Source organism: Nanorana parkeri, unplaced genomic scaffold (assembly GCF_000935625.1).
Source record: "Nanorana parkeri isolate BGI_ZX_2015 unplaced genomic scaffold, ASM93562v1 scaffold1818, whole genome shotgun sequence".
In the NCBI taxonomy this organism is placed as follows: Eukaryota; Metazoa; Chordata; class Amphibia; order Anura; family Dicroglossidae; genus Nanorana; species Nanorana parkeri.
In genome coordinates this window covers 163,626-188,296 of record NW_017308086.1, presented here as the reverse complement: position 1 = coordinate 188,296, position 24,671 = coordinate 163,626, and the positions used below count along the sequence as shown (strand labels likewise).

At 44.2% G+C, this 24,671-nt stretch overlaps 1 protein-coding gene across 2 annotated transcripts in view; it reads left to right on the top strand.

Annotated features, from left to right (window-relative positions):
* LRFN5 (leucine rich repeat and fibronectin type III domain containing 5) overlaps window positions 1-24,671 on the top strand; it is a 157,577-nt gene that overhangs the window by 46,609 nt on the left and 86,297 nt on the right. The window lies entirely within an intron of this gene.

Here is a 24,671-nt window from a genome sequence, read left to right as displayed (position 1 = left end):
ATAATAATTGCAATAATAATAGTAATTATATTTTATCTTATGACTTAAGAGGGTATTCTGCCAGGTTATGATACTGTCTGTCTCAGTTGATGATACTGGAAATACAAGGCAGCAAATTTGGCATTTTGCATGTCACCTTGCTTGAGCATGTGGTCTACTGCGGACTGTAAACATGTGTCCCTTATCTCATGCCAGAAGAAGCAAAATATGTTTTTATTGATATACTAATATCAGTAAAAAACTGCCCCCATAGACATATGCAACCACACTGGAACGCAGGGCACTAAAGAACCAGTACCATCCTCCCGCAGTTTACAAACGGCAGGTTTCACGCTGTGTTCAATTCTGTCATTCTGAAAATAGCAAAAGGGCCCGAACGCGTGACAAAAACCTATAACGCGTTTTTTGGGATAACATTATCAAGTGCTGTTTCAGCTGGAATAGTCAGACATTTGGGCTCTGGATGGGATAAATAATTCATATTAATTAGAAATCTACCAAATTATAGCCCGGCAACTTCGCTGAGCTACGAGGCGAATAAAAAGATCAATTAACGGCGCGCGCCGCCACCGCTGTAATTTCAGAGAGGGCGAAACTTCTGATATGACTGCGTATTGTGCCGATGACTAAGTAATAAGGTTTTGAGGATTGGATTTTCACCGTCGAAAAACTCCAGCTTTGTGTTTGTTCATAAAGGAACCTAATTGAGAGCCGGTAGGTGGAATTAATGTGAGCTTCGGTACATAGGTAGTGAGACATCATAGAGAGAAATAAAATGAATGGATTATGACAACTTGACTTAAAGGACAACTATCACTGTGGGAATAGGTAGGATGCCATTGCTGATATTACTAGTTTCCTGGCTCTCTTGCATATCCCTGATATGGAGAATTGAGATCTAGAGTTCTGAATGGACCTGCATTAGATGTGATGATGTCTGTGGGGCATAGACCGCTGGAGAAGAAGCTTTGGGGACCGGTCTATCAGCTAGGCAGTAATGGGTAGAATGAAAGCACCAGACCATAAGAAGCTTAGAGTCCAAAATCTTTTGATCACTCAACTGATAATAATCCAAACAATAGATAGCCCAGTAGTAGTAAGTAGTAGCTAGACGTGTCAAGGATCAGGTGAATATATCTTCTTTAACCCAGCCCCTAGACCAAAACGTACACATAACCCTTGCAATGTGGGGGCAGTCCCACTCCAAGGGTTAATTTTGGTAATTCCTGCAGTTCTTTATGGCTACAGGATTGACATGACAGCCAGGCAAGTGGCAAGTGGAGGCCAGCAATGGTAGCTGCGTGTTTACTCAATGGTAGGTTTACTTTGAAGGTTTTCTTACTACAAAAATGTATTTCACGGCTTGTCTTTTAGCTGTCTAGTACACACCCATAGGCTTCCAAATCAGAGCACAAAAATCGGCCTTTTGGCTGAGATCAAGTGTAGTATCTGTTCTTATCAGTTTTCGGAGAAAAACAGCACCATCCACTGGTACGAATGGTTGCCTAGTATTCTCCATAGTAATAGGTGGGTGCCGGAGGGGTTTCCTTTTCCCCCTGTGTTGATCCTGGCCTGGTTATGCCAGTCTGGTCCACAGTTGTAGTCAGGAACCCCTCTGGTGCTAATGCCTTCTGGTAGGGATGGGGCTGCTCTTGTCTGGCCGGAGGGTTAGGGGATCGCAGAGGCCCGTGGTGCTGTGCCCCCTGGGGTTGATGTCCCAGGGTGTGCCAGATAATCACTTGGGAGTGGGACCCCACAGTGATTCACTGTCACTAGGTCTCGGCACGCCAACTTTTTTTGCACTACGCCTCTTAGGCAGGCCTTTTGGCTAGCCTGGGGCAATTTTTTACCTTAGCCGGAAGGCCTGCCAGGGTTGTGCACTGGCACCTTAATTATTTTATGCACGTTTGAGCACCTTTTGACCCCACAGAAAACGGAGGATGCCATTACCTTCTGTGCCTGCCCTGATGCTAGGGTGAAGGTTCAGTGGCCTTTATGGGTTTCTATACCTCCCTCCACCTAGGAGCCTCTCTTCGGGAGAGCCCCTACCTAGTACTCATGGGACCTGCTTCGGTAGGTCCCTGAGGATCGGGGTCCACCTAGCTTCGACCAGGTAGGCTTGGGTTGACCTTGCCCCTGTCAGTAACCAGTTCAGGGTTTCGTGGCCCTTCCTCTTTGGAGGAGGACCAAAGCGCCCTTGTTTTATTTATTTTTTTCGTGTGCTGTGATTTCACGGTTCACTTTTTTTTGTTCACAAGGGTGAAGTTTGTCTTCGGAATGCACGCATCACGAGCCTTGTGGTTGAGAACATTAATAAATGCCATTACATGCACCTAACCCCTCCATCAATTCATCTTTCCGATGCCCTTTTTACTTCTATTCTTCGAGATCCCTGTTCTTATGTTGTTCAGTAGGAGGCGGAGAAGTGGCACAGAGTCTGCAGGACTGAAGAGTTTGCAACCCTCTATATCCTTTGCAGCAGTATAGCGCAGCAGGGATGGGGGGAGAATCACAATGATTGCTTTACAGACCTGTGTTCCTACCTCACACGTATCTGCTTATTTGCCGCTGCCCTTTAACAAAGCTCCTTTCTATAGATTCCATCCTATACAATGTATACAATTCCAGCAGCTCACAAGCAACATTGTAGGCTATGAAAGATATGATATTTCTGCTCAGCAACAAAGGGCTCTGCCCCTGCTTTGCAGGCGGCCCACGTCTGTGCTGCTAGCTAACATCTGTTTGCTTCATGCAGTTTTAATCAGAAAGTAGTCTGCCAGCCCAGCTCCATGTCATCCTGAGATTTACAGTCACTGTATTGTTTTTTTTGCATACGGGACTTTTCTTACTTCCTTTTTCCTCTCTCCCTTTGTAGTGCAAGAAGAAACCGAGGTCGGGAAAGATATCAAATGACAGGTGCAGCGTTTGCAAAATGCAGCGTCTGCTAATTGGGCGGCACGACTGTTGCCTCTGCCGAAGGATGGGGAGTCAAGGCCCTCTCTGATGCCCCGTCCTAAATACTAATTAGGCTTAATTACCTTTTTGTGTTTGTTTTTTTAACCATCATACCAAAATGAATAGTTGCAACTGTTTGTGTTTTCTGTGCGTTTGGAAATTATACATCAATTTTGCTTCTTGCAGATGCAAACATCCAGGATATGCGAGGCAGGTGCTTTGATCAGAGTATGATTTTCATATGTTTTCCCATACAGATATTGCTAAGTAGGGATGAGCATCGGGTTCAGATTGACCATGAAGTTTGACCCCAAGATGTTTGCAGTTTGACAAACGGGCAAACGATTTAGCCAGTTCTGCCCAACCTCCATCTGTATCCTAGCAGCCAATGATGTTGCACGTCCCACACAGTGTCATTGGTTGCTAGGAAGCTAGCAGCCGGGCAACACAGAGCCATTTGGTTGTCTGGATGAAAGAGTGCATACCATAATAACCTATGACGCCAGGACACAGGCAGTCTCACAGCATCATTGGTTGTTATAGTGTGCTCACCTGCATCCTAGCAACCATTGATGCTGTGTGGCCTAGCTACTAGCGCCCTAGCAACAAATAATTGCTGCGCAGGTCACACAGCGCCATTGGTTACCAGGATACAGGTGGCCATGTTTTGTCCTGTTCTTCTTGATTGACATTGAAAGGTCATTTCATGATGTACAGCAACGATTCGGAAACCGCGTCATCCCCTTCATCAGAAAAACGTGAGTGATAACCGTTAAACCAAAGTGCTCTCCATATATACGTGAGCTTAAACAGAGTAGACCATTCTTCATTTATTACAGTTTGATTGGCGGCCCCATCCGTGGTCACTAGGGATGCACCGATACCAATACTAGTATCGGTATCGGTGCCGATACCGAGTATTTGGGTGAGTACTAGTACTCGCCCAAATGCTCCGGTACCTAGCACGAGTACTTCCTGTATCAGGAAGCCGGGCAGCGCGTCATTACACGCTGCCCGGTTTCCTGATTGGCCAGGAAACGGCTCCGTGCTCTCTTGTCACCTGTGATGAGAGAGCATGGAGCCGACTTCCTGGCCAATCAGGAAGCCAGGTAGCGTGCAATGACGCGCTGCCCGGCTTCCCAATTGTTCAGGAAGCCAGCAAATCCGGAAGCCGGGCACCGTGTAATGACGCAGCGCCCGGCATTCTGATTGGCCGGGAAGCCGGCGTCATGCTCCCTCGTCATCTCATGAATCATAATATTAAGAAAGTGACCTTAAAGCATTAGTTTGTATTGCTTTAGAAAAAATGTGACCTGTCCCTTTAAGAAAAAGTATCGGTAATTGGTATCTGCGAGTACTTGATCAAAAGTATCGGTACTCGTACTTGGTCTTTAAAAAGTGGTATCGATGCATCCCTAGTGGTCACTGTAGCACCCACTCACAGACTTCGGGTACATTTCGGCCAGGAGTGCGATGGGATGTACATATGCCTGCGTTTGCTTGGACATGTCCTGAATCTGGATTTTCTTTGCTGGGTTGGGCAAACGTCTAAGCAAACCAAAATCTGCCAAATTTGGCTCATCACTATCCTTAAAAGAGAACTATGGGGTCAGTGTTTTTCCCCATAGTTCTCTTTAGGGTCACTAGAGGACATATACTAACCTCCTCCCGTGACCTAAAGCTCAGTATATCACAGGCTATTGCCCGCAATATACTGAGAGCGCCGCAGCCGGGACAGATCACGACAATGCTGTCGAGATCCACCCAGTTGCGTGAGTGAGAGCTTTCATTCCTGCACGCAGCGCTGGAGGATCTGCAAAGGGAGGGGGGGAATCCCTGCGGGGAGCGGTGACTGACAGGGAGACAATCGGGAAGTGAGCGGATCGGCGGCATGTATATTATAGATTTTCCTTCACTTCCTGTCTGGTAAAAGGTTGTCTCCAGAAAAGGAAATGAGGGAAAATCTAATAAATGGAGCGAAAGGGGCTCGACTCCTTCCCCACTCTATCAAAAAAAAAAGTTTTGGCTATAGATGGAACTTACCTGTGGTTCAGGATACACTGCCCCCTCTGCTACCACTATCGTGCATCAAGGTGACTTGGTCAAAGCCGAGCTCTTCCAAATCTCTTACTGGGGATCTGGAGTATTGGGTTGTGATCGGCAGTTTTTGAATAAAGTAAAGTCCAGCAACAAAGTCTCCATCCTTGGATTCCTGGAACGAGAAGATGCTGTCACTGTTCCTTTAAAGGAGAACTATGGGGTCAGGGCTTTTCCCCATAGTTCTCCTTAGGGTAACGGGAGGACACAAACTAGCGTCCTCCCGTTACCCTAAGCTCAGTATACCGCGAGCTACAGCTCGCGGTATACTGAGTAGGGATGAGCGTTTCGCGTTCGAGTCGAACCTATGTTCGACTCGAACATAGCATGTTCGAGCGTTCGCCGAACACCTTTACCAAAAAACTGGGCAATAATAAATGTTTCCTAACATAATGTTTAAAAAAAAATTTTTCCCCCCAAATTTTCTGTAATTTTTCCTAATTATAGTAAAAAATAAAAACCCCAGTGGTGATTAAATACCACCGAAATAAAGCTCTACCTGTCCCCAAAAAATGGTATAAAATTCATTTCAGTACAGCGCTGCATGACGGAATAAACGTCAGTCAAAGTACCGCAGCGCTGAATACTGAAAAATGGCCTGGCCAGGAAGGGGGTCTAAACACCTGGTCTTGAAGTGGTTAAGGGTTGGTTGGGTAGCACAGTAATTTTTTCCCAAAATAGATTTTCAGTTGACAAAAAAGCCCTCAAGCGCTGTAAATAGATAAAAGTTTACCTTTGGATGGTATAGATGAAAGTAGCCACCTGAGTACAATTTGCATGTTATTTGCATACATCATCATTATTATTGATCTTTTTTTCTTCTTCTGGTTCTGGTGCATTTCGCTCATGCAGTATGAGCAGAAAAGATGAAAAGCTCTCCTCAATGGACCTCTTAAAGGGAATATATAATGATTGTGTACATATTTTCTTTCTTCATTATTATAAATATGCCTGGGCAAAAAAAAATATGCAGTACATCACTGCAATACATGTACATGAAAATGGGGTACAAACCTGGTTACCCTCCGTACCAATAGGGCAAAAAGCTCTTAGCAACCTGTGACACTCTGGCTGGCGTTCCGCCCAGCTCATTCACTCGGCTGAGGGCAGCCGAGTGAATAACCGATCTGAAGTGAAGTGAGCCGAACACTGTTCGGCTATTCACTTCAGGCTGGTTCGGCTGAAATCAGCCGTACATCGGCTTGCTTCGCGTGGCTTCGGGTCGGCCAAACATGCTCAGCATGTTCGGCTGACCCGAAGTGCAGAAGGAGTTCGACTCAGCCGATCCAACATCTGGATCGGCTACGCCGAACCTCCGGCAGGCTTCTCACTGCTGTTCGGGCTATTCTTAAAGATCCCGAACAGCAGTGAGTGAATAGCTGAGCGGCATTTGTTCGGCCAATGGCCGGCCGCTCGGCCAGCTTCGGCTTTCAGCACGGCTCAGCGGAGCCGATGCATATGCGTTCGGCTTGGCTGAGCCGCTCGGCCATGATCGGGAGCTGTACGGGCTTTTGTGAATAGCCCGTACAGCATCCCTTCAGTTCTACTGAACCGAAGGGGTCCTGGGGCCGAAGCTAGCCGAAGGATCGGCCGAAGCTACAGCCAGATCCTTCGGCAGCTTCGTGAATAGACCCTTAAGTATCTATGTGTCAAATGTAATATAATGAAAATACCATATTATGGCCACTAGATGGGGCTGAGGAGCATTCAAAAGGAAGGATGTATTTCCTATGATCCTCAGCTCCATCTAGTGGCCATAATGTGGTATTTTCATCATATTACATTCTATTTATAAGATATTGTCGATTATCTCTGTTCCTAATGAAGCTGACGAGTGTGAAACATGTTGAAATCTTGCCACTTTGGTTCTGGTTTCAAAATCATGGAACACACAATGGACCATGGAATGGTCATTTTCATGGCTGGTATGATAGATATTGATTGTACCTTGAAATACACGAGACAAAGAGGTGTTTTTTTTAATGCTACCATGCTACTGATATCTTCCACTTAATTGTGTTCTTCAATGAAGTCACATCACCCCCCTGAGTTCCTCCCACGATAGAAGAAGCCCAGCGGGTGATGCTATTGAGGATATAGGAGCGGGGTGCATGTATCTTTTTGGAGTCTATTGGGGTTCCAGCCTTACTGTAAGCAGATGAGGTTCATAGCCTCATTCACAGACCTGGAGTGCATTTTTAAATATATTTTTATTTCCTAAGTAATATTGTATTCTCTCTATCTATCACGTACCTGTGCGGAGACTGGATGTAGGAGGAGGCTTCCCTTGCAGCTCGCGTCTTAGGGACTCTGGTATTGGGGACAGAGTCCTTATTGACAGTGAGTGGCAGGATGGCCAGAGGCGGTTCCACCGTGCAGGCCCCTCCTTGGTTTTGCGGCAGGGTCATGTAAATCTTGATATCCGAGGTCAACAGGCCGAGGTCACACCGAGCAGGCAGAGCAAGTACAAAAGGAGAAGGCGTAGGCAGTCCAGTGAAGCAACCCGAGGTCAAGGGTATAGGCAAACAAGAATGGTCAAACGTTCCGAGGTCAAAGGCAGGTTGCAGGCAAGCAAGGTCAAAGTCAATCCTGGTCGATAATCAAAGGTACTGGAAACTAGGATCAGGAGACGTCAGGGCGGTTGAAGAGACAATCCAGCAATGAGTAGGTGTGGAGTCTGGGTTTAAATAGTGAAGGAAATGATTTGGAGAGCATCACTTCCTGTGAGCCTTTTGAGAGCATCACTTCCTGTGAGTCTTTTGGAGAGCATCACTTCCTGCGAGCCTTTGGAGAGTGTCACTTCCTGTGAGCCTTTTGGAGAGCGTTCTTCCGCGGACAGTCCTTGGGACAGGCCCATTACGGGAACCCCGGCTTGGCACATGCACCAAAGCAGCAGGTCTCTGACACCATCTCTCTCTTCTCCATGTGCATAGATAGCTGCCCAGACCATCTTGTATCCTGTGTTATATTCCTGTAAATAACTTATAACCACAATGCAGTTGTGAGCAGCTAGCACATTAGCCCCCCCGGTGTGACCTTTCCCCCTTAAATTTGGATAATTGTAACACAAGAGAAAAAAAAACAGGGGTTTCTGAGAGCTTAAAGTTTTTGTATAAAAGATCCGGGCGGAGTGTTTATGTCGGAGGAATCCGATCCCCGTCCACACTCCGTACAGGGAACTCTACCCATATCCAGTTACTCCCAGTGGGTGGTGAGTGCCGGGTGTGCGATGGTGACAGTGGTGGTGGGTTTCCCTCTGTTGGCTGCCGAAACACATCTCTCTATACACTCTATGCTATGTAATAGATGTATGTAATGTATTGTTGATATGCATTGATTGAACATACTGTTTCTTGTTAGATCAGTTCACAATCCCCTGACGAAGCAAAGCTGTGAAACGCGTAGGGATTGGACACACTGATTCTCAAATGAACATTTATTGATCTTTAACTGATATGTACAGAATGCTTTATGGTTCTATGCTCCTGATACAATGATCTTGTTTTAGGGCTTTTTGCAATTAATTGTTGTTTGTCTTTTTTATATATATATTTATAGTACATGTATAATAAAAAATAATTTTATACAAAAACTTTAAAGGAGAACTATGGGGTCAGGGTTTTTTTTCCCCATAGTTCTCCATAGGGTAACGGGAAGACACAAACTAGCATCCTCCCGTTACCCTAAGCTCAGTATACCGCAAGCTACAGCTCGCGGTATATTGAGACGCCGCAGGCGGAGCGGATCCCGACATCGATGTCGAGATCCGCCCAGCTGCGTGAGTGACAGCTGGCTCTGCCTATCTAGAGGCAGAGCCAGCTGTACCTGCCCCCTCCCCCGTCCGTTGCACCAGTCAGCGCTGGCGGATCGGAGCGGGGAGAGGGGACAGGACAGGATCGAGAGGTGAGCGAACGCCGGTATGTGTTCGCTCGGCTCCCGATCTACTGAGCCGACCTGTGACAGTCTCATTGTCACAGGTCGGCTAGAACTATGAGGTGAGTGGAAATCACTCACCTCATAGTTCTCCTTTAAGCTGTGGTGTAATACCTCTCAGAAACCCCTGTTTTTTTCTCTTGTGTTACAAATAACTTATAACCAATAACTTGCATGTTGGGTGTGCTGGTCCATTTGTGCTCCCGTCACAGTTGGGTAATTATTTGGACAGTTTCCATCACAGCCTATTATTCTATTTTATTTTTTTTCAATCATGCTTGATAGAACATGACCGCGAGAAAGAGGAATACAGTCACCATTACATTTAACCTATTTCCTCTCACCTGCCGTATTTTCTATGCATTAAAATTTCTCTCATGCGCCAGAGAAAGCAACTGATTTGCATCCCGCTTGTCCTTTGTGTTTTATTGTGCTCAATAGAGCGCTTGTGCAAACAGTTTTCTTTTTTTTTTCATCTTTTTCTTTTCTTTTCCGTTGCCATGCGTTTGCTAGCTCAGCTGGATTCTATTTAGCGATTTGTCAAAAGAATCCACCAGCAGAAAAATTCTCTAGTAGTCCAACTGAAGCCTTTCTAGAGCGCAGCTTGCTTCTTAAAGGAAACCCGCCATGGTAGCTGTTACCCAGTGCTGGGTCTTGTCATTGACTCCTGGAATCAGGGCATCAGATGGCAAATCTTGTCTTGAAATTTTTTTGGGGATTACTTAACATTTCTTTCATCTTGGAGTGCGGGCTCTCCTCTCTACTTCTCAGACATGGTCGTCTGGGGAGGGGGGGATAGGACAGAGAGCAATGGCTTTGGGGGCAGGATTCTCCAATCGCCCACTGTAATGTCATGACTATAATAATGAATTGAATGATCCAAATCTGATACATATATATGAACTCTTTATACCCACTGAGGAAGCTGATTACAAAGTTTGTGAAACAGGTAGAGAGAGCTACCCCTACCCCATCAGAAAAATAAGCATAACTTAACATGAGGCAACTGCATTGCGCACAGTGTTTGTAATAGGCTGTTGGGGGGGAGGGGGGTGGGGTTATCAGGCTAAAAGGTATGTGGAAGTAGCCTTTGCTGTAGCCTATAGCCTTAGATTTTATTTCTCACTGTCTTTATTATCTTTTGTAACAATTAAGGATTTTTTTTAAAATAGTGTATGTCTGCTTCATCACCTGATAAACCTGATAAGTCCCAGTTCTCATATTGTATATACAGTTCATTTTAAATTATTAGTGTTGTAGTTTGTTGACTCACACTAGTTATTTCTCTCTCTCCCTCCCTCCCTCTCATTCTCTCCTGCACAGGGGATTCTTTTTTTCTGCTTAGATGAGACTTCTGCTTAGTTGAATACCTGATAACTGAGAGTTTACTGTACATCAGTAACTGCAGCCTTTGTATTTCTCTCATTAGACACATTAGAATCTATGAATGAACACACAAATAGAAAGGACAATCTCGACCTTTGAATAATTATAAGTAGATGAAATTGCAAATTGGGAAAGAATTCATAGAATGAGCCATTTTGAATGGGAACCATAAAGACAAATCCAAGTATAGCAGTAGCATTGTTTATTAGGCAATGTTGCTATTTTGTGTTTGCAGTTTATTAGCTCTCCGGTTTCCAGTACATATCAGAATATTTAATGTTATAACACTGCCAATGCAAATACACAAGTGATGTTTGCCTCAGCAGCTGTTGCTATTTTTACCTCAAATAATATGGCGGCGGTATTTTTAGCTCTCAGATGTTGTTTATTTCTTAGAGGATAAATATTTTACGAAGTTGTTTTGCTGATGTTATAATCGTGTTTGTTCATTTGGCTGTTTGTTATTCAAAAATGAACTTTCTCTGACGGGGAAGCTTCATGGTACGGCTTTGCTAAATCAAAAGCGGAACCTACAAAGTTTCATCATTCAATTTTCAAATTCCATCCAGAGAAGAATCTGAAGTTCGGTATCATTTTTGGCAGCAGGTTGCTTCTGCTGTTACCTGAGCACTCCTACTAGGAGCTGATGTACAAATCTTTCACCCAGTGTACAGCTGGGAGAATGCCATTCACACGGCATCGCTGCCACAAGATGGAGCTGAGGAGAATAGGAAATGCTCATTCAACCAACTGGGCAAAATATTTCTACATCAGCCCTACTTGTCAGTACCACCAGATTCCATTTTGTTATTTTTTATGGTAACATTTGTAAAAAGCTTTCAGGGTTGCATGGGACAGTTACTGTTTTTTTTAAATTTCCCTAGACTGCTTACCAAATTTTCCCTTTTTGTGGCCCCATCATCCCCCCAGACAGGGCTACCAGAAGCTTTCCAAACTAATCTGCTCAATTTTGCATAATGTTCTGCTGTGTAATGCATAATGTTCAAAGCCTGGTTCAGATTCCTATTAACTTCTATGGGCTTCTGGCTACAAATGTCAAATTTCAGAGGTTCTCCAGTATTTTAAAAGGTCTCTCTGACCCACAACTGATTCAGAAGTTCCCTAATTTCTAGGAGCTAGTATTTTTTGTTTGGAACCTGAGTTTCAGGTCTGCCCAGAAGCATGTTAACATGTCTGCTAAATCCTTTTGCATTTGAATGTGTGAAACTCTGGTTAAAGCCTAGCTCCTGGTTCAACAATCCTTCTCCACTCTCAGTATGTCACCCCCCATAGGCACTGTACAGCATCAGTGCCATCCCAGATTTGCCTGGACAGTCCCAAATCTTGCACCAAAGTTCTAGGGGAAACCCTGTGATCACAGTGTCACCCTTATTTTAGTTACTGCACATGTGCACTATCTTAATACGGCATTCAGTACAGTGATCAGGAACCTTGAGTGGGTTGCCCCGGTATAAACAGTGGCAGGTTTGGGGAGATCACTCCAGTTAGTGGGCCAACCAGGGCTGGATTTACTCTCCCTGCTGCCCCAAGGCCAGGTTCCTCAAACCACCCCCCTACCCGACACTCCCTCCACCCCCCAATGGAGAATGGCTGCATACAAGTGATCTCAAAGACATTGCTAAGATCCCTTGTACTAAAACAAGCAGCGGTTTCCCTGCTGTACATTTAGCTATATGCAGAAAACAACTACCTGCATGGCGCATGGAACTGCATGTCATGGGCATCAGGAGATAGGAATTCCACACCCCTGCTTTCCCCTGAAGCCAGGCCTTGGTTGGCCTTGTGGGAAATCCGGCCCTGGGGACAACCCAGGCAGGCCTGTGGAAAACTGTGGGTGGGTCTTAATTATTGATAAATATACTTAATTGGGGGAGGCTATAGTGCCACTGCATTACACTGGCAGGGGATGGGACATTTAAAGACATTTAAAGAGCATGCGGAGAGATCAGTGCAAAGATGCACAAAAGCATTATTATTGCAAAATAGATGTGCACAGTGCTGCAAATGGCATGTAGACTTCCAAAAATGTGCTGCCATGTAGTGAGGGTGGGAGGCAGCTTGTGGACATCACCAGGTGCCCTGATTGATAGGTCAAGCCTGTGCTGTAATGAAACTCCCTGTTGCTCTTAGAACTACAGAACGCGGGCCTATGACAGCCATGCTGTTGGCAGACAGCCTTCCCCTTTGCGGGGCGTCATGAAAGAGAAGCTGCTGTCATGGAAAAGTAATGCTTAACAGTGTACAAATCTGCAAGGTGAGGAATAAGCGGAATGATTGAATACTTTTTTGAATTACTTGTCCCACATCACCGCTGCACAAAGGTAAGTGAGTTCACTGAACAAACTGGGAAACGGAAGTTGTGTTTTAACATAAACTCGCTTACCTTACTGGTACCGGTCTGATACTTCCTTCCTTATGTAAATCTCTTCCATGCACCACAGAGAGCTATGCTACACCCACCTCATTCAGCAATGGAAAGCAAAGCTGAAGATTAGTCACCAAGAAAATGCTTTGTAGTTTTCCCCGGTGCATAAGACAATTTTTTCCTAGCTAGTGCCAGGGCACATTCAGTAAATGATTGCTGGGGGGGATGGGTCTGGGTGGGGGGAGTAAAACTTCCTCTGCTTTTTCCTTTTCAGCATAAATGAAAAATAAGTATTTTCTGATAGCTCTGATTTTTACATATATGTTAATGATAAAACCCAATGGAAATCACAGAAAATGATATTTGATCGGACAGGTATTGTTCTAACAGCTTCCGTTTTAATGTTCTCCCATTTCCCATTACAGTAGTTGCACGGTGTGTCTATATGTGATGGCGCAGTTCAGGCACAAGAGTTTGACCGTGCTGTCCAGTGACCTGCTCAGACACACCTCATCTATTCCTCTCCAGTACATGTCTGCATGGGGAAGCTTGTGATAAGAGGTGTGTCTGTTACTCTGCTCTGCCAGCACAGACACTGAGGTGAATAAGTTGGTTAGGGGAATGAGTCTAGCAGCAGCAGTCATAATAGACTGAAGGGGGAGGAGCATGTGTAGAGGTAGGGCAATGAGGAGGGAGTTGCAATAGTCAAGACGAGAGATAACAAGTGAGTGGATGAGTAGTTTTGAGGTTTAATTGGTGAGGAAGGGGCGTATTTTGGAGATGTTACGAAGGTGAAGGCGGCAGGATTTGGATAGTGATTGGATGTGGGGATGAGCTCATCACTGTGCTGCTTCGTCTTCACTGTCCAGCTAAAGGCTGGGGGTGGGTCCAGGATAGCTTGGGTCCAGAGGAAGTGGGTTAAATTATTCTGCTTCTCAGACTGAGGACATCTAGTGGTAGAAAAGATGTACTGCAAGATAAACTTTTCTATTAAAGTGGATAGTGCAGCAAAAGCTGTTTTTAATTAGTTAATGGACTAACAATTTTTTTTTTTTTTTGTATTACTGTCATGGGTTCTGCTTTACATTTTCGGCTTGAAATGTAACGTTCTGCCAAATGTATCTGTGCTGATAATTTGCTTGCAATCTCTGTTACTATTAATGCGGCTCCATAAACAACAGAGCTGCTTCTCAGAAGTGGAAAAACGTGCGTACCGCTGAAACAAATCTGACATCTCTCCCGCGTAGTTTTCAGGAAGTTTCTGCATCCGTTCGGGAATAAAAAGAAAATTATTACGTTTCAGGTTTTCACAGGTGAGCGTTATCGGCAGTGTGAAGAAATCCGACGGCTTCATTAGACTTTTAATCACTGCCTAGTCAATCTGCGGATCACACGTTCTCGCCGGGAGAGGAACTGGCATGAAAGCGACAGATGCCACCAACTCCTACATAGCTCTTCAAAAAAATAATTGTGTTTATCCGTGACCCGCTCTTCCTACTGTTCTTCCTTTTCCTGGACTGGCATCTGAACAATTCATCATTTCAAAATGAAAAAGTCATGGGGTAGAGCTTTAATTTGACAAGTACAATAGGTTCATCTTGGCACAGCTTGAATGCTTCTTCACTCTCAGAAGAAACTTTTGATCTTTCACAGTGTCAGAGTTAAGAGAAAAAAAGTGCAATCAAGTTCTAAAGTGCAAAGTAGAACTTATATTAATATTACTGGTAGTGCTAATAATAGTATTACAGTTTATCTCCGGGGAAAAACCTTTATAGAGTGCGGAAGGGTTGTCACATTTTTACTGCACAGCAGATATAGAATAAAAGCGCCACACTATGAAGGTCATTCACAAAGCTGCCAAAGGCAGCCGAGTGACTAACCCATCCGAAGTAAAGTGAGCCGGTTCGGCTATTCACTACTTCTCAGTATGGCTAATTTCAGCCGTACATCGGCTGAAATCAGCCGTACAGGGGCTGCCTTTGGTCAGCCGAACATGCTCTGTGTGTGTGTATACTGTATATATACACACAGGGGTCTATTCACAAAGCTGCCGAAGGATCTGGCCGTAGCTTCGGCCGATCCTTCGGCTAGCTTCGGCACCAGGACCCCTTCGGTTCAGGAGAACCGAGGGGGTGCTGTACGGGCTATTCACAATAGCCCGTACAGCTCCCGATCACGGCCGAACGGATCAGTCGAGCGCTGAGCCGTGCTGAAAGACGAAGCTGGCCGAGCGGCCGGCCATTGGCCGGCCGACAGCCTGCTTCTGACAGCTGGGCGGAGCCTGGATTCAGGTATTCCGTGAAATTTCCTTGCTGCTAAATATTCCGCGGTCACCTGTTAGCGGTATTATAACAAAGTGGAAGCAACTGGGAACAACAGCAACTCAGCCAGGAAGTGGTAGGCCACGTAAAATGACAAAGCGGGGTCAGCGCATGGAGAAGCACACAGTGCACAGAAGTCGCCAACTGTCTGCATAGTCAATAGCTACAGACCTCCAAACTTCGTGTGGCCTTCAGATTGGCACAACAACAGTGCGTAGAGAGCTTCATGGAATGGGTTTCCATGGCCGAGCAGCTGCATCCAAGCCGTACATCACCAAGTGCAATGCAAAGCGTGGGATGCCGTGGTGTAATGCGCGCCGCCACTGGACTCTAGAGAAGTGGAGACGTGTTCTCTGGAGTGACCAATCACGCTTCTCTGTCTGGCAATCCGATGGACGTGTCTGGGTTTGGCGGTTGCCAGGAGAAGGGTACTTGCCTGACTGCATTGTGCCAAGTGTAATGTTTGGTGGAGGGGGGATTATGGGGGGGGGGTTGTTTTCCTGGGGTTGGGCTTTGCCCCTTAGTTCCAGTGAAGGGAACTCTTAAGGCATCAGCATACCAAGACATTTTGGACAATTTCATGCTCCCAACTTTGTGGGAACAGTTTGGGCATGGCCCCTTCCTGTTCCAACATAACTGCGCACCAGTGCACAAAGTCCATAAAGACATGGATGGGGGAGTTTGGGGTGGAGGAACGTGACTGGCCGCACAGAGTCCTGACCTCAACCCGATAGAACACCTTTGGGATGAATTAGAGCAGAGACTGCTAGCCCGGCCTTCTCCTCCAACATCAGTACCTGACCTCACAAATGGTCCAACATTCCCATAGACACACTCCTAAACCTTGTGGACGCCTTCCCAGAAGAGTTGGAGCTGTTATAGCGGCAAAGTATTACTTTGTTCTTATAGGTAATGATAAAATGTTTTCCAAATAAACAGGATCACAGGGAATATAGAGGTGTGAGACCTGAACTGGTTAAAGTACAGATATAGGCTTATTCCTCTGTAAAATCAGATAAAAGGTTGTAAACTAGGCCAACCCTTTTGGGGTGCTAAGCCTTCCCTTCTTCATCAGGGAGCAACTGTTGTATCGTCTGCAGCTGGTTGTGGCTATAACTGCATTACTCCACAAAATGTATTTTTAAAATATCATCTATGATCCCGGAATAGTCTGGGAGGTTCTATACCTTCCACCAATCAGGTTTCATTGCATTGCACAATGCTGCCAATCTAGCATTTTCCCAGGTGCTGAGAGTGTGGGTAGGGAAGGCGATTGGTGGGGTTACATTAGGGGATCTACACTAGTGCTGTGACAAAACTTTCACGCTTTGCATTTCCCCATCTCCTGTCTGCTCTTTGGAATACCAGTGAACACAGTAAGCATTCCAACGAGCATGCATGAGATGGGGCAGAGTAACTGTATTGCTTTTTTTAACATTTTGGTTCCTAAAAACAGTAATTTTTATTTACCATCCCGTAGCTGTCTAGTTGGAGATGTCCTTTAAACACACAAACCTCTCTACAAATATGTATCCAGTAACAGATACACAAACGTTTTACTCAAGGTCACACGGATCTCATTGCAGTAATTAGATACAATACTGCAATGTCAGAGGGAAAACCAGGACTCTAAAACAGCGTCACAGCTAAAGTAAAGCTGCACTAGGAGTGGAGACTTCAAGATGAACAGTGCGTGGGATAGATTGTACCTAATAGTGCTTAATTTTACCTCTTAGTTGCATCTATAATCCTTTTTTTTCCAGCTTTGGATAGTGTGGCTAACCATTAAACCCCTGTGTCTGGTGTGATTCACCCTCTCTGTTTTTCCTGGTGACCAAACTTTTACAGCTGTCACCAGCACAGCAATAGAGTGAAACATCTTTCAATAGGGAAATCTCCCTAGTGGGACACAGACAGCTAATAAAATCTTTTGTTGAAGTTGGAACACCAGGACCCCGTGGTTGCCCCTATCCACCTGACATTGTGACATCTTGTCTCCGGGTTGCAGGCCAGCTAAAACTTGGGCACGGCACATACAAGACTCAAAACCCAGACTTTCCGGGTGAATCCTGGACAGGCGGCAGTCCTATGTATTGTTGAGCCAGTCACAGAGATCTTCGTGATCTCTCCATCTAAACAGTGACTAAAAGCACGGCACCCGCTGTTGTGGGTTTAGTGTAGCGCTCAGTGCTAGAACTATGAGGTGAGTGAAAAGCACTCACCTCATAGTTCTCCTTTAAGTTGTGCCCAGGCACACCCGGTACACCCTGTGCACACGCCTATAGTTTGCATCAATAATTCTGTGTGGTCCTGTGGCGCATGCAAGGGAATTTCTTTTTTAGAAGCTGAAATCAGCCACATCTAGGTACATTCTAGTCCATGCTGTGTTTATCCCCGATATAGATTTACTTTAATAATTACATATCAGTAGAGACGAGTCAATAACTAAACATCTGCTCCACTTGCAGTTCACAGCAATCTGCTCTCATGATCCGACCCGCTGGGTTCTAATCTTCTGATCTACCCATAATTGAAGAACAATCATTATCATGAAATGGTTTGATGGTTCAGGTTCTTTAGGACTTCTGTAGGGGAGAGTAATGAGAAGTGTAAATGTCAGAGGAGATCATTAACTTTCATCGATATTTTGCAGCATGCAGTGGGGCTGTTCATTCCTTTGCTGAAAGGAGAAGACAAATAAATCCTCCACCCCGTTTGGGCTCCAAGCCCTCAAGTAGACTCAATGGGGTTGATTTAGTAACGGCAAAGAGGCTGTTCACTTTGCAACGGTATTTGCACTTAGCTTAGTGAATGAGGTAACCACAAAACAAAAGCAAAAAATCAGGAGCGCAACTACCAAAGTTTGTATATGTGAGTTTTGGTCTGGCGAAGGGACCAGTGGATATATAAAATAAGGACAGAGTCAGGCACACTATTAGATCTTTAGAGTGTGGAGTTTATGCCCGGGCATCTTGAGGCTTGATAAAGAGGTAACCCCTCGAAACGCGTAGCCACTGGAGACACCCGATACTTTTGTACCCCTGTGACCACAGCCCGACTGCCATCACTGACACACGGCGCACGGCGTCCCTCAGCCGCGTGTAGCTCCTCCCCCTTTTTTTCCGTTACTGACGTGATCCGGAATCCGTTAACGGAATTCGTATTTCGGATAAAAAAACAACTACCACTCCAATATTAACAAAGGTATTTTGCTTTTTAACTTCATCATAACGAATGTTCGTAAAGTTACGAAAATATAACCGCCACTAACGAAAATTCGTATTTCGTACGAATCCGAATTGAGTTCAGTTACGAATTACGAAATACGAAATAACGGATATTCCCAAACGAAACGAAACAGAACAAATTTTTTGATGGCGCCCAAGTCTATTTTGTGGTTGCTAATAGACAGGGTCCTCTCCCTGTAACGAGGAGATCTGCACACCTTTACACAACAGCCACCTGATTGAAGCCTGTCCACACTACATTAGTGTGCTTTATCTTTTGTGTTTTCCATTAGTGAATGAGGTTAAACTCTGCTGATCTACCCATAATTGAAGAACACATTAGGGATGCACCGATACTAGTATCGATATCGGTGCCGATACTGAGTATTTTGGCGAGTACTCGTACTCGCCCAAATGCTCCGATGCCTAACACGAGTACTTCCGGTATCAGGAAGCCGGTTTTCCTGATTGGCCGGGAAGCGGCTCAATGCTCTCTCGTCACTTGGATGAGAGAGCATGGAGCTGATCCTAAAAATTATATATAGTGTATGTTTACATTGCCAGGCCCCAAAAAAAAGTCACCACCTGGATTTAGCTAAGCAGATAGCTCAGAGCCTTCCATTGGATAATTAGTCTCACTTCAGTAAAGTTATGTCCACAAAAAATTAGGTCATCTGCCTACTTGAATATACTGAATGACCAGGTTTTTCCATCAGTGGATCTTTTCTTCCCTGATGGCACATTGGGCATATCCCAAGATGACAATGCCAGGATTCCTTGGGCTCAGATTGTGAAAGAGTGGTTCAGGGAGCATGAGACATCATTGCCACACATGGATTGGCCACCACAGAGTCCAGACCTTTACCCCATTGAGAATATTTGGGATGTGCTAGAGAAGACTTTACGCAGAGGTCCGACTCTCCCATCATCACTACAAGGTCTTGGTGAAAAATGAATGCAACTCTGGATGGAAATAAATGTGACATTGCATGAGCTTATGGAAACGATGCCATAGCGAATGTGTGCCGTAATCAAAACTAAAGACTGTCCAATATATATGACTGACCGGAATATTAGAGTGTGTGACTTTTTTTTTTGGACAGGCAGTATATATATGTGTGTGTGTATGTATATGTGTGTGGGATAAGGAATAAAAAGCTGGACTTCTATCGTATGATGAGGGTTCCAAGTAGTCAAATAGGGAAACGTTTGTTATTTTTTCTTTCTTCCCCTGCCAAAGTAAATTGCTGCCCTGAAAAGCGGCGTACAGACAACTCAGAATGTGTGCCGAAAATACACATATAGTTTTTTTCTTCTAACGCCACCTAATTAGGGGAGGAATCATCCAGCGGGGGGACCTGCTGATATAATGAAATGAAAGAAGGTTATCAGTGTGCTTTGTTGAGGGGGGAGCGTTGGATAATTGCATTGCGCGTCGATCCGCTGTGCAGTGTTTGAAATGCAGGAGATGGCTGAGCATGACACAGTTCAATAAAAATGCAGACAAAATATCTGAATATGATCGTTCACGCTCCAATCGATAATTTTTCAACGCTAAAAAGCAGCATGGAAATGCAGCCGCGCTCGCCCCGGCGCGTGAAGATTGCAATCACAGATTTCCTGGGCAGTACTGATTAGCTCAGTGTGTGGTCTAATGAAAGAGCAGGAACAAAAAAGAAACAAGAGGGAACAAAAAGGAAAAAAGGAACAAGAAAAAGCCGCTTCAGCTGCGGCGTCTCAGTATACCGCGAGCAGCAGCTCGCGGTATACTGCGACGTCCTCCCGTCACCCTAGGCTCAGTATACCGCGAGCTACAGCTATACTGAGCCTAGGGTGACGGGAGGACGCTAGTTTGTGTCCTTCCGTTACCCTAAGGAGAACCCCATAGTTCTCCTTTAACTGCTGTTGGATGAGAACCACACGGGTCCAGCACTCCCTTCCCACACTTCCAAATATCCTCTTTTTTGTTAGGCACTGGTGATGTAGTCCTCCCAGGGGGCAAATTTGAGGCCAGGGCTACATCAACAGGGCCTAACAATAAAAAGGATATTTGGAAGTGTGGGAAGAGAGCGCTGGACCCGTGTGGTTATTCTTCAAAGGAGATCTAGGGAGTAAACTGTGAGATCTTTGTGAAATCTCAGGAGATAGTGGGGGAAACATTTTTTTATTCCAAAGATCACAAACCTCGCCAGATCATGTACAACACATGCGCAAGGTCTGGTGCAAACGTCATGGGAGGGCCAACACAGAGAATCAGGAAGAAGAAGCTAGCCAACTATGCCATTTTTTTTTTAATGGCAGCAGGAAATGTAGGGTACACACAAGGTGGACCAGTGCGAGTGTGGCAAGTCTTCTGGTTTCCTTAAATACTTTTTAAATTAGCGTTGACGGATTATTAAGAAGGGGGGGTCCGCTTTAAATCCAGATAACGAAAAACTCAGAAAGTAGAAGTAACTTTTTTTCTAATTGCTGAACTGGCTGAGTGTCAAAGTTCTCTTATCGTGGTACCAGACTCCCTTCAGTAAGCATTGTTTGCTATTAATATGCAAACCTTTCCAGTATATGAATGCCTTTCAGTGAGACATCAGCCATGAATGCTTGCATTTCTTTTTTTTTTTTGCTATTAATAAAAAGAAGTGATTACATTGGGCACATCTGAATGGCCTACTTTACCACTCGCAGTTTTATTCCGCAGAACAAAGGAAACAAAAGGTCTAGATAAACACATATATCTGTTATTCCAATAGTCAGAACAAATTCCTGAGCTTTTATGTGGCTACAAATAATTTGCTAATGCTCGCAATAAAGCTGAAATACAAATTTTTTTGCTTTTCAAAGTTACGTGGAAGTGCAGGGACTATTCAAAATGTTTTTCTTTCCCTTTTGATACAACAGTTAAAATGTTTATTGTGCTAATCTCTGCTCGTGTGTGTAGTGAGTTCATGAAAAGGGCGTATTTAAACCCAAGAACAACGTATAATTGTGATACTCCTCACACCCCTCGGCCGGGACAACGAGCCGTACGCACCACTGCGCAGGCGCGCTGTGGGACTCCTCCCACTCTCGTACGGCGTCCGGCAGTATCAATGCGCAGGCGCGCCTCGAGACTCCGCCCACTCACCCGAGTAGTCGGAATAAAGCCGCGATCCACCGTTTGATCGGCGTCCCACTATTGTTGAAGCAGGACGCTGATCAACCGACAGCCCTGCTGCTCCAGGATCCAACACTGAAGGAGATTGCGGCAGACGTCCATCCATACCTGTCATAGCCACAAACAGCAAGTATTCTACCATAGCCATAAGGCTACGGTAGGGGGATCTCCACAGCAATTCCTATCTGCTTAATCAGCTGTATTCATTACTGCAGTCTACTCTACCTTAACCCTACGCCTCCTGAACCTAACGCATAGCTGTATGCTTATCCACTGTATTCAGTACTACAACTTAACCCACGCATAGCTGTATGCCTACGTCACTTCTTGTGTCACTGCAACCGTAAACTAAAACTTAACCCTATGCCTACTGAACCTAACGCATAACTGTATGCATCCTCACCTGTATTGTGTGTGCAACTTAACCTAACACATAGCTGCATTCCTACGCAAATGCTTGTTGTACTGCAACCTTAATCTATAGCATAACCAAAGGACTGCTCCACTGTATGCTTGGTAACCAGTTACCCCGCCTCCTAGGAATCCCTCTGTGTATACTGTCGGCATAATTACAGGTGGAAAACCTTAAGTGGAAAGAGCAGGTTGAGGGGGCTAAACGGGGTATGATGTAAAGCAGCTCTCTCCAGGCCTTATCAACAACCTGGGCATCGGAGGTAGAGCTGCGAGCTGATACCGTTACCTCAGAAAGTAAGCCAATTCCACAGCTGTGGTCCAAGGACCTTAATAACCCCTGGGGGTGTATAACAATAATATATTGCAGATTAAGTCTTTACATGTGGCGGCTGCCACAAGTCGGTCTTATAAAATATGGGTAGTAGATGGGGTATGTAGGGAATGATGACCTCGGGACTTCCTCCCCTTTTTCCTTTTTTTGTTGTCTTTTCTCTTCTCATATTCGGATCAAGTTGATTACTAATAGGGATGTCCAGATACCAGTTCAGATACCAATGAGGATAGTTGGCATTTTCATGAGAACTACCAGGGTTGCAGCGGTTGCAGCTGGGACCGGGCTCTGGCGCTCCACCACTGTCCTGAAATCATTAGTCTGTATTGTTTTAGAAAAACTGTCACATGACACTAAACAGAAATGTATCAGTACTCGTATCTGTGAGGACTTGGGTAAGTATCAGTACTTGTTCAGTACTTGAAAAAATGGTATTGGTGAATCACTTATTTATATTTACAGTATATAAAACAAATCATACATTATAACAGGAATGCACAAATCCCGGGAGCTCCGTGTGCTCCTTACAAATGACATTGAGAAGGAACCAAATTAATATTTAAAAATATATTTATTTATTTTATTTTATTTTTTTCTTTCCTATTTTGTATTTGTATGGTGAATAATTGTAATTTTTTTGGTGCTGTTCTTTGTTGTTTGTAAAATTTTAGAAATACTTGAATATTTCAATATTTTTATGAAATACTTCATAAAAATATTGAAATATAGATGCGGCTTCTTTCGTTCTCTTTTTTTAAGCTTTTTCACGGTAAATATATATTTAATTTAAAATTATAATCATCATACAAAATTCAAAACAATTCTCCAAATATATATCTATTTTTATTTAACATTATAATTATCATACAAACATCAAAATAAATCTCCATACATCCTACCAAAATATAACATTGAAATAAGTTCTGACAAACATACTACATTTGGTCATAGCATTGATCAACTCAATACCTTCTTTATACGGAAGTGACCATATTGCATACAAAGATCCTAAAATATTGTGTAAGAATCAATCGATAGCTTTATATACATCTCGGAAGTAACAAATACAGCCCTATGTATTCTATTCCAATAATTATAATTATAACCCACAATTAAAGTAAAAAGGGGGGAAAAAAAGAAAAGGGAAAGAAAAAAAAGAGAAGGAATTAAGAAAGGAGAAAGAAAAAGCAAACTTACAACTAAACTAAACGGCTACTAAATTTAAATATGTTCACGCTGGAAGTAAGGAGATTAAGGGGGGATATGATTTTCATGTACAAGATGTTCTATAGTCATAGCAACATTAGCAACAAACTCTTTAAGATTAATTCCGTAACAAAGACTAGAGGCCACCACCTGAAACTGGTAGAAAAAAAAATTCAAACACAAGGGGCGGAGGGGGTTCTTCTCAGTTCGAGCGGTTAGGGTCTGGAACTCGTTGCCACAAGCAGTGATTTCAGCCAATAGTGTGGAATCATTCAAGAAGCTTTTGGATGATATCCTGAGAGACCGTGATATACGGGGGTACAGGTACTCCTAAGAATGAGATGCCTCAAGGACCTATACACACACACAAACACACAATAGGTTGGACTTGATGGACATATGTCTTTATTCAACCTCAAATACTATGTACCCAGATAGCAAGGATAACTTGCCACAAACTTGTGTCAGGGTTACATTGTAATTCTTGGTAACTTGCTGCACACATTCCTGGCAAGTTGTAGACTTGCAGAACACTCGCAGCACAAGTTCTAGGCGACACTTTTTGAATTTGTAGCAAATTTGCTTGGCAAGTCTACAGCAAGAGTCCTGCAGGTCTTAGCAAGAGCTCTGCAAGCTCGCTGGTCCGGAGACTTGCAATGCAGACTTACTGTAATTGTGAAACAACATTGTGAAGCTTGGCAAGTCTGCAATAGTTTAGCAAGTCATTTTCAAACTTGCAGCTCAATTTCTTGCTATCTGGGTAACTATGTAAAAAAGCAAGAATAAAATAAATAATTAGTTAAATAGAGGAGCCTTATGGGGGTTACCGTCAAAAAAACAAGAAAAGGAAAAAAAGAAAGTAGGGGTATGATAAATTCAAGACCCCAACATTTCCCTGAATGTCGCTGAAGAGCAAAATGCTAAGCCTGATGAAGGGACCTGCGCGGTCTCGAAAGTGCTTGCTTTTCTGACAAGGAACTGCAAATAAAGGAACATTTTGCTATCGTAAAAGGATTTAGTGTGCTGTTGACATTTCTACATATTGCTGATGTTTCCATGCAGGGACTGCTAGCTAAAGAGAAGATGCGCTGCTGTTAGGTATTTCAACCCTCCCTTCCCCGTTCTGCTGTTCTTAATAAAACCTTTAAATTACATCCAATGACTCTAGACTCTCATCACTGCAGAGAAGCAACTATTGTAAGTACTATGCCTGGGGACAAGTTTTTTTTCAACTGGGAGTCCCACTTGTACTACACAAGGCCCA